The sequence below is a fragment of the Miscanthus floridulus genome, chromosome 1, assembly GCF_019320115.1.
Source record: "Miscanthus floridulus cultivar M001 chromosome 1, ASM1932011v1, whole genome shotgun sequence".
Classification (NCBI taxonomy): Eukaryota; Viridiplantae; Streptophyta; class Magnoliopsida; order Poales; family Poaceae; genus Miscanthus; species Miscanthus floridulus.
In genome coordinates, this window is record NC_089580.1 from 10,155,792 (window position 1) to 10,167,486 (window position 11,695).

Genomic DNA, 11,695 nt, shown 5'->3' on the forward strand with positions numbered 1-11,695 from the left:
AGGCTCCATCACTCATTGTGCGGAGACTTGCTCTGCCACCAACTGTGCGTGTGGCAGCAAGCTCTCCCCAACCGCATGGATGGCGACTAGGCTCCAGCCATCGGCGTACCCACTACAAATGGCACCGAAGTCCAAGTCCAGGTGGTGCGTCGCCACCGAAGTTAGCACCCCCGATGTCCCATAGAACATTCCATCGTGATGAGGGCCCAAACTTCATCCGGGACCTCCGCCAGTCAGATGGTGGGCGAGCTGGTGCTCAGCGCCGACCCAAAGACCTCCGAGATGATGACCTAGGCGATGTTGCGAAGCTGGTTGAGCTTCCCCTCGAAAGCATGTCACTCTTCAAAGGACTTGGCTAGTGCCTCTGCATTCTAGCCAATCATCGCCCTGACTATCTCTAGGTCCTGCTCCAGTGACCCAACCTTTTCGCCTAGTTCTAGAAGAAGGATGACGAGCTCAGAAGCAAGTTAAAGAAAAAACCAAGACATCAACCAAAAGCAGAAAAGGTACATAACAAGGTGGGTGTTCTTGAGGATGGAGAGCCCTTCCTCCTACCGAGTCACCTGCTTATGTAGTCGAGCGTTCGCCTCCTCCGTCCCAAGCACCCGGCCCCAAAGCGCGAGCACTTCCTAGTCAACCTTCGACCGGCCCTTCCGCTCTGACTCCAAGGCCTCCCACTCTGACTCTAGGGCCTCCAGGGAACCATGGAGCGCTACCTCGGTCTCCACCATGGACTTCTAGAGAGCCACCTCAGTCTCTACCTGGCGGACCTTCGCCGCCTCAAGCCCTCTCTCAGCGGCGAGCCGCCCGCTCCATCGCCCGCACCTCCGTCACCTTGGCCACCCGGCCTTAAGACTCATGGCGGGCGGATTCTAGCTCGCGCTCGAGTTCGATGACCTATCGTGACATCGCTGCCTCCTGGGCGTGCTCTTCCTAGAGGAAGCGAGACTTGTGTCTTGACATCTCCTCTAAGCCCTACAAAACAAAAGGCAAACACATTGAGATAACCAATGGAAGACCAAGGAGTCAAGGATGAACATAGAAAACCTACCTCTACGACACGGGGTAGGTCGACAGTAACCACCTGCTGGACAGACTTGACCTGCTCTAGAGCCTCCTCTAGCTTCACCCTAGTTTGGGTGAGATTGGACTCCATCGCGAGCCCTCTCCCCCTAAGCACATCCCAGAGCTGCAACTCCTGCTCATCCCGAAGGATGAACCAAACCTTCCATGGGTTGCCGGGGCAGGGCTACACCAGGTTGGTGGCCGCCTTCGACCCGCTGGAAGGCCCAGCAGACGATCGAACCACCGCCAGCTCCTGTGATAGCGCTGGCAGCTCCACCCTGTCACCTGCTTCACCATCGAAGGGGACCTCCACTACCTTGATTTCACGGCCCACCAGCGAATGTTCCGCCTCCAGCCTAGCCGCATCCCCTAGACACCTCTAGCTCCGATAGGGAGGGTGAGCTGTGCGGACCTCCGACCGACGAGGCAGGGTGCTCGGTCTCCCTCCCTTCTTCCACCATGACTGTTGGGGGAGGGGTCGCAAGGTTCACCTCCGACGTGGCCTCCGCCACCACCTCTAGGATCACCGCCGCTACCACCGTACTTGCGACTGACCCGGGGGGCGCCTCCCCTAGAAGGGAAGGTCGCACTGCTGCTGCCCTGCTCCCCTCGCTGCTCATTGAGACACGCTGCAAGGTGGGCCTCCACTCCTCCCACACAGGAGGCGGGGCGATGCTCAACCCCGACAGTATCTGGCCACTGTCGAAAAAATATAGGTCAGTCACGCTAAAAAACTCAAATTACTATGAGATCGAAAAGAAATGAAGAAATCATACCGGGATGTAAGCGGTAGGGCTCTAAAGCCCCGACCCGCCGGCAATGGGTCCGCCAGACGAGGGCCGCTCATAGGCCGTGAGCCATGCCCCCTCACTTCAACCGAGGGGGGAGTCGACCTGGTCGGCTCCCGCTCAGCCTGTGCATCATCGCGACCACCGGCTCGAGGCGCGTTGACCAGAGCAGCTGGTGGGGCATCCCCCCGTTGTAGGTCACACGCCAGCACCGGTCGCAAAGATGCGTGGGTGCAAGCCCGCTCCTCTAACCACTTGGCCTGCTCCGCCATGCCCGAAGCAGGTGGGGACAAGGTCAGCATCGCCGCTGAAGGGCACGGCGACCGTGTCCGCTTCACCTCCCACTCGCCGACGGCATCTGAGCTCACGACGCGCTTCCTCAGTGCGAGAACATCACTGTGCCTCTCTACCTCCCATGCACCGGTGGCGGACGCAGCCATAGGCTCGTGACGCTCCACTGAGGTTGTGACTTCCTCTTGGTCCCCCTCATCCACAAAGGAGATCACATTGTCACCCATCTCCAAGGGATCCTCCGACACGAGCTCCGTCTTGACGTCGCTCCTATTTTCCCCAGCCTGCACACGCCGGGCGATCTTCATCTCCTTCCCATGCCTCCATCGAGCCTTCTCAGCTCTCTTCTTCTTCTTCTCGACTGCTGCCTCCTTCAGGGTGGCTTGCCGAGCCATGCCCTCCGACCCCTTCGGAAGATGCGGCCGGGACTTGTAAACTTCGAGTCCCTACGAAACGGATGACTCAAAGTCAAGATACAGGAGAGCAAAAGAGGAAAAGAATACGGAGTAAGGAGAGGGGAGCATACCAGATTGGATAGCTTCATGGCATGAAGAGGCCCGAGCTTTCCATCCGGGGTCTCTTTGGCCCTCAGTTGCAACACCCGATCAAGTTGACTCCAGACCTCATCCATCGCCAACTCCTTTGGCGACGCACGGTCGGGGTCCATCGTGCTAGAGTACATCCACATTGGTCATGTCCTTTCTGCCAGCGAGGAGACTCGACGATGGAAGAAGGTGTGGAACACCCCCACCCCATCAAGGTCGTGCCACATCACTTCTAGAGCTCTAAACCAATAATCTCTAGCTTCTTGTTCTGTTGGCTGGTAGGGCCCCATGACCAGCTCTCCTACATCTCTGGCCTCCTATTGGTCAAAGGCGGGAATAGTGCCTCCACTGGGTTCCTGATGTAGAACCATTCCCCACGCCACCCCCAGTTAGAGTCGCAGGGTGAGTATGTGGGGTAGGCGCTCAACATTCTCGGTTTCTTCTGCAATGCAAAGCCCCCCATCGACGTGATCCTGAGCGGCTTCCCCTCTAACAAAGCCCACCTAGAGAAGATCCATCGAAAGAAGTCCACGTGTGGCTCCATCCCGAGGAAGGCCTTGCACTTGGTGATGAATCCAGTGATATGCAGCACCCCAGTCGGGTTGAGGTGCTATAGCTCCAGGCCCCACTCATTGAGGAGCCCACACAGGAACCAGTGTGCGGGATACCCTAGCCCACGCTCATGGAAGGAGAGGAAGTAGACGACCTCACTGGCCCGAGGTCACGGGAAATCCTCCCCCTCGGGAGCCCTCTAGTGCGCCACCTCCTTCGGCGGTAGCACCCCCTTCTCGGTGAAGGCGACCAGCACTAACTCGCTCACAATAGATGACCTCTAGCTCGACATTGCGCTCTAGATTCATGAATGGATCTATGAGTTCCTCCTCTCCCTCGCTCGCCCTTTTTTTCTAGGAACCGCCGCGGCACCCGAACGCTCTTGGCAAGAAGGAAGGAGGAAAGGAGGCAGTTGGGGAATAGGCGAAGGAATGGGATGAAAGCCCTCTCCCTTCCCCTATTTAAAGAGGAGGCACAATAGTTGAGGAAAGGCGAAAGATTGGGGCGAGAAACCCTCTCCCTTCCCCCATTCAATGCGGATGGGTTATGACAGGACATGCCCTAACCGATGGGATGCACCTTGCCCAACGAGACGGAGCCTAGTTAGATGGGACATGGCCTAGGTATGGCCCACCACTACTGCATGCCAAGCATAGGAAACAAGGCACAACTGCACGTAGGTGGCCCTCCGCCTTCCCAGGCAAGACTTGGAAGGGCCCAACAACAGGATCTCCACCCAGGAGAGACCAACGGGCTTCCTAAGTCGATCGGACGGCTTAGGCGAATGCTGAGAGACAGGTAAGGAGCAGAGAGATGCCCCATTCGGGCCACGCTGACTCCATTACGAATGATGAGCACGGATCCCATTCGGATATCTCCGATAAAAGCTCTCCAAAGCCTGTCACTCGAGTCATCAAGGTAACTCTACCAATCCCACTTACTTCATTTTATTTTTCTGAATGCATAAACATTCATTCATCCATTCTCATACATGCATTCACACATTCATTCATACAATCATTCATTCATCCCATACATCCGAAGCATCCCATATGCAATTAATGCATCACAACGCTCCGTGTTGCGTCACGAAGCGGTAGTTGCCTTATTCAACATGAGCGATGATCGACCGGGGTTCGAAGGCTAGCCCACGAAGGGCTCAAGGTCACCACATGTCAAACAGAGCTAGAGGAGAAAATATAGATGAGCCCCAGCGGCCCTCACCTAGTCTGCTCTGAAGCAGACAAGGTCATCTCAACCTTCTCGTTCGATCCTAATCTCGAGCCATGCCCATAGAATCTCCATCAAGGGGAGGCCAGCGGGCCACCTAGGTCAGTCTCTAAAATGACCTAAGCATCTATCGGGATACGGGTTAAGGAGCAGTGGAATGCCACATGAGGGCTATGCCGATCCCATCATGAACGATGGACCCGAATTCCACTCGAACGTACCCATTAGCGAGCTCACCTAGCGCGTCACTCGAGCCATCGAGGCAAGCGACATTAGCTTAGCCCCTCCGGTTGTGGAAACCACGGATGGGGTAATGCATGAGCCCAACCCATGCTGTGCCCAATGGGGCTCAGGGGCTTAGGACGCCCAATGCCTCGGCTGTGCCCGGTGCCCAATGCCTAGATCCATGACTCCGACTCGCTCGATCCCTTAGCGCGTTCGACACCTGGATCCATGACTTCGACTTGCCCGATCCCTCAGCACGCCCAATGCCTAGGTCCGTGACTCTGACTCCAACTCGCCCGATCCCTCGATGCATCTGACACCTTGTTTGGTGACTCCAACTCATCCGATCCCTAGATCCGTGACTCTGACTTGCTCAAACCCTCGGTGCGCTCGACGCCCTAGATAACGGCTCCGTCTCACCCAGTTCCTTGGCCATGACCAAATGCCTAGGACCATGCTTCTGGAAATGATGGGTTAGAAACTAGAAAGAGGAGGCTATGCCCACCAAGGTGCGCACACACGCCCGCTAATAAAACCCCCATGCAATTCTGCCTGAATCGCCCAGGGGCTCGGGGGCTACATCTGTGGGTGCGCTCGCGCGCACCCTCTGTCAAAACAAGGAATTCCCCCGCTACCAAAGACGAAAAAAGACCATTCTATCCAAATTGCCTGAGGTCTTGGGGCTACACCCGTGGGTATGCTCGTGCGCACCCACCGTCAAAGACAAAAATTCCCCAAATGATTCTACTCGAATCACCCAGGTGCTCGAGGGCTCCTATCAGGTTCATAAACCCAGGGTCCCTCATGGACCTGCTTCCTAGCAAAAGCTCAGCCTAGCAGACGATGTTGTGAACAACGTGCAACTACTAGGCCAGCCCAAAAACCTAACAACAGGCCAGAAGGGTGATCCAATCTCTGACTGGAAGGCCTAGCCAAGGAAAGGACAACGCTCACTTCCGACTACAGCTCGCCTTGATCGGAAGGCCTAGCCAAGGAGGAATGACGCTCGCTTCTAACCCTAGCCCGCCTCTTCGACCAGAAGCCCTGGCCAAGGAGGAACAACACTCGCTTCTGACTCCGGCCCACCTCTTCGACCGGAAGGCTTGGCCAATGCCGTTTCTAACTTCGGCCCGCCTCTCCGACCGAGGATGCATCGAACCTCTGCTTATAGCTCTTCTCTGACTGGCACAGTCAGAGGCGACTGGGACCAACTGACCGGGGACGCCTGCTCGGTGAGTACCAAGGAAATGAGCGGAGCAAGTAAGGCAGTGCGCTCAAGTCAACCGCAATACTAAGGACCGTACCCTGTACACCTGCAACACAGTACTGACAGGGCATGTCAGAAGGGTGCCCTGCCACCTTCTAGGCATGTCAGAGCCCAAGCAGTGTTGTGGCACCGACGTTTGCCCTATAGTGTTGTGGGCGCCCTCAATTCCCATACCAGGCGAACACGGTAAAACCCCCACATGTGAATATGGTAAAACCTCCCGCATACGTCTGACATCAACAGTGTTGTCGGCGCCTACAATCATCATTGTACCCGATGGCGTGGGCCACAAGACTTAGTAGCATACGTAAACTCTCCCTCTCTCACTTGTAAGGCCATCCCCTTCATCTATAAAAGGGGATGCGCTCTCTCCCAATGACATCGACTCTCGAACGATTCGACCACCAGGATGATTCGATCGATTCAAACTCCCAACGAACAACTCCAACAAGAGCATATGCTCAAATACTTAGCGCATGTAGGAGCTCCCATCTTTCTCGGCCCTCCGGTCCAGAGTTCGACTAAAACTCTTACACCCCCATCTTACTCCCTTCCATTTGTAACCCCATAGCAAACTTTGAGCACCTGGGCATAGGAATAAAGTCTTCGATCGACTCAGATTGGATGTAGAGCACATTACCTGAACCAATATAAACCCTGTGCCATTGAGTGCTAGGCCACATCCGATCACAACATACGGCAAAACTACAAATATTTACATGTTGATCACTTTCTGCACCAACATGTAGCATGTGCCCTCACATTATTTTCTACGACCACTATGAATGGAGAGTTTCATGGCACAATTATCTAGGCTATCACGTCAGCTTTTGTGTTGATAACTGTAACAATAGGTTTTATCTAGATGAAACTCTATGAAACTCTCTTTATCTCTCTCTTCATAATTAACCTGCTAAGTCATCAAATTTGCTGATGTGTCAGAGGAGCAAGTGCAAATGAAACTTACATAAAACTCCCAGAGACTGGTCTAACCAGACACTATCATCAATATGATTAATGGTGATTGCTTGATAAATGACAACTAACATAATAACTACCAAATTTATGCAGCTATTTAGTATAAAATTGTTTCTATCTCTTAGAATCTTTTACTAGGTAGCATGTCCGTGCATTGCTATGGGACAACTAAATCTTTTGTACTAAAAACACACAGATCGCACGATAAGATAACAATACTGTTAAATTAAATACCGACGTCAAAGTGACATTTAATTCAAAAAGCAAAGTTCGTGAAATTAACACAGTCATGGAGAGCGCGACGTCGCAGGCTCACAAATTTTATTGTATAGACTTTTTCGTGATATGGCTAAGATAATATTTTATATCGACAAATAGAATTCTACGATATCCATTTCTTTCATGCGCCAATAAATCCATGAATAAGTTTCGCTGCATTTCTATATAATCATATACACACAGGTTCGAGTATATATGCAAATAGGTTCGTGCTCGTGCGTTGCTACGGGACAACTAAACTTTTGTACTAAAAACACATGAACCGCACGATAAGATAATAATACTATAAAAGTATATGACCGATGTTAAAGTGACATTTAATCTAAAAAGCTAAGTTCATGAAATTTATACGGTCACAGAGAGTGGCATCGTGGCTCACAAACTCTACTGTGTAGATCTTTCCGTGATGCGACTAAGATCATTTTTTATACCGGCAGGAAGAGATTTCTGATATCTATTTCTTTCGTGCACCTACAAATCCACAGATAAGTTCCACCATATCTCCATACCATTCTGTACACGGCGCTGGCAAGCGAATTAACCACAACTTATGTAATTAGTTTTATAATTAGCTCATGTTTAGTCCTCCTAATTAATATCTAAAAATTCAATATGACAGGGACTAAAGTTTAGTCCTGGGATCCAAACACCCCTGACTCTCGACTCCTGCTGGCTGCTCACTTGCACCACCATGCCTATGTGTCTGCATGTATATACTCTAATGCCAAAACGTTTAAGATGGTCTTTATTATCCGCCCTTTGAAAATATCATAACTTTAAGGTTGTCGTTTGTGTATGTTGTAGGATTAGAATGCTTTGCACTGATCCATGAGGGTGTCCATGAGAGTCAAAATTTTTGATGCTATTATAATGTCTAAGCTTACCAATCAGACAGAGACGAACTTGATTGTTAAAATATTTTCAACACTGCTTTCATATACTCCCTCTGTCCCAAAATAGAATTCATTCTCGTTTCCCGAGAAGTTAACTTTTTTTCAAGTTCGACCAATTATATATAAAAGAATATTAATATTTATAATACATAATTAGTATCATTACATAGAACATTGAATATATTTTCATAATAAATTTATTTAGAGATATAAATGTTGCACGTATTTTTTACAAACCTAGTCAAAGTTGAGAAAGTTTGACCTGCACGCATCCCATAACGACTTATATTTTGGGGTAGAGGAAGTATATGCTAATAGGAGTAGTCAACTGGAAGTGGTGATAAACACAACAATACTTTCATATTATATGCTAATGGGAGCACGAAGAAACATAGGGGAATGGATCTATATACTAATGGTGGGAATATTTATTTAAGAAATTGCAGAAGGTTCATCAGTCTCACCATATATAACCTGCACATCTTTTATTTGACACCACTGATGTTTCCTTCCATGCATGATTATTGTTTCCTTCCATGCATGATTATTGTTTCCTTCCATGCATGTGGCCTCAGGTGATCAATTTATTTTCTTTAAAGCAGGCGAGGATCGCAGGGATGGCAGTTTCTTTTTCTATCGCGTGGGGTATCGCACGGCCGGAAGGGAGGAGCGACCCAAAAAAAAGTCGCACCAAAAAATTATCTTACTTTTGTTCTTTTTAGTTGTAGGAGATAGGTATAAACTTTAAATGCTTGTACGTGCTATATTACAAGATATATAGAGTAGTTTATAGGTTGTAACTGTCCTTGCCATGTGAGCTTTACTCTCTCTCTCTTGATCTTTCCACTTCTTATCTACTCCATCCATCTTAAATTTTAAGTCATTCTAATTTTCTCAAATTCACTGATCTCTCGGACCTTAGTTAGATGCATATAATCTGTGTATCTCACATAAACACAAATAATGATAGAAAATTTATGATGTCAGCTACCACCTTACAAGATTTGATTTAAACATAATTTTACGGAGAAAAAAATCATATCAAAGGTTAAATTTGATCATTGGAGTAGTTGCCAAATGTTAATTTAGGGGCTATCTGGGTTTTGGTCAACCTCTGGGGAGTAATTTGGGCCTTTTTTACATTAATTTCTAACGTGTTATTATGTGCTTTACATATTTGCCACCAATCTCTCAATCTTGACTCCTTTTTGCTTGATATATATGAGTGCAGTTTTAATTGTATCAGTGTTATCAGCAAACTCCAATAAACCATCCAAAATGATATGCCATATGTACTGTGAACTAATCTCATTAAATTCATAACTTTCCTTTTGAACCTTAATAAAATTTCATCCAGTAACTCAATTTACACAAGTTACAATTAATCGGCTCTATCGACCGGTCGCCATAATTTTAAAAAATCCAATAAATTCACTGATTTTCTCAAATTGAGTGACAACCTAGGTGGACTAATTATGTTTATGTGAGATACACAGGTGATTAGTCCACAAATACATGTGTGTGAGCAACATATGCTATGAAGGTGGAAATAGCTCAGAAATGTTGCAAAGCTCACACATGTGATGATGAAGGAGCTCATTGCATATGAGACATGACATTGAGTCATGTGATCTAGGTGGAGAAGATCAAGACAAGACTTGGCTTGATGGAATGGTTGCAAGAGTGATGGGCAAGTCGGAGGTTTTGGAGCAATGGACCGCGTGACAGTGAAGCTTGAGCAAGACTTGGCGCTGATGGACGAAGGCAACGGTGAAGAGCAAGTGAAGTCAAGATCGATGAACCAATATAATCACGTGATGATATGAAGTGGATCATATCATTGTTGATCGTGTTGGTGCATGTGTTGCATCGACATTGGAGGAGATGGAATGGAATGCTCAAGACAAAGGTATAACCTAGGGCATTTTATTCCACTAGTCATAGGTGTGTAGAGAAGTCGATGACCGGGTTTAGGATAGATGGTCATACTATCAAGAGGGGCAAACTTGTTTGCATATCGGTCATCTAGTGCCACTCGAGTAATCTAACTTTGCATCGTCGCTAGGATCGAGTGGTGTGGCAAGTTGAGGGGCTAATCCTTTTGAAAATGTTTGTGAAAAGCTAACACACATACACATGGTGGTGTACACTTGGTGGTGTTGGCACATTTGCAAAGGAGAAGAAGTTGGTGAAGAAAAGGAGTTGAATGCGCTGGTCATGGGGTGACCGGACGCGTCCGGTATTTCCCGACATGATCGGACGCGTCCGGTATTCTGGCCAAGCATGGGCAGAGTTGTCAAGGTGACCAGACTCTAGCTCATAGTAGTGATCGGACGCTGAGCGATCACTGTTTAGCATAAGGTTGTGGTGACATGGGGCGCGGGCTTTGGTCCAAAGAGGACAGGATGCAAGGGCGCGTCCGGTCGGAGTTGAGTGGCTCTAGGAGCTCTCTAGAATCGATCGGATGTTGCCCATCCTACATTCGGTTGGTCACACTGGATGCGTCCGATCGAAACTGAGTGGCTCTGGAAGCTCTCTGGACTCGACCGGACGCTGCCCGTCCTACGTTCGATTGGCACACCGAACGCGTCCGATCGCTGTTGAGCGGCAACGGCTACTTCGTTTGAATGTGACACGTGGCAGTCAAGCAGTGACCAGACCCAGCGATCAGACGTGTCCGGTCACCACACCGGACGTGTCCGGTGCACACGACCTGCACGTCCAGTCGTCCCAAAAAACGCCCAGTGAAGGGGTAACAGCTATTTTAGCCCATGGGGCTATAAATAGAAGTGGTGGTCAGCCTTTGGCCATAAGCTTGCAAGAGCTAAGCACACTAGAGCCTTGGTGACTTATGTGGTGGTGTTTGGGAGCCCTCCATCTCACATATGCTTGATAGTGATCATCCGATTATGTGAGAGAGCGATTCTAGTGCGATTGCATTGTGAGGTTGCATCAAGTGGCACAAGGTGGTCGAGTTGTAAGCAGTGGTGCTTGTTACTCTTAGCGGTTGCCACCTCCTAGATGGTTTGGTGGTGGTCTCCGTCGAAGCCCGCATGAAGCTTGTGCGGTGCTCCGGAGAAGAGCTTTGTGAGGGGCATTGTGCTCGCCCCATGGGAGCCACGAAGAGTAACTCTAGTTGAGCGTGTCATTGAGCTACCCACACTTTCAAGGTAGGTTCTTGCGGTGCCCGACGTGCGGGCTTGGTGGGTGATGCCAATTAGCCGCCGAACCACCAAGTAAGCGGTCGACACAACGGGGACGTAGCGTGTTGGTAAGCACGTGAACCTCGAGAGAAAATCACCGTATCAACATTGTTCTTCCCGTTGAAAGGTCCTAATATGGCTAGAGGGGGGGTGAATAGCCTATTTAAAAATCTACAAACCAACTAGAGCAATTTGATTAGTATAACAAATAGCGAAATGCAAACTTGCTCTTGCTCTACAAGGGTTGCAAGCCACCTATCCAATAATTCTAGTTGCTATGATCTCTAGACACATAATTTGCTATGTCACTACTCACTAAGAGCTCTCACACTTGCTACACTAAAGAGCTCCACTAGATGAACTTAAAACAACAAAGCAA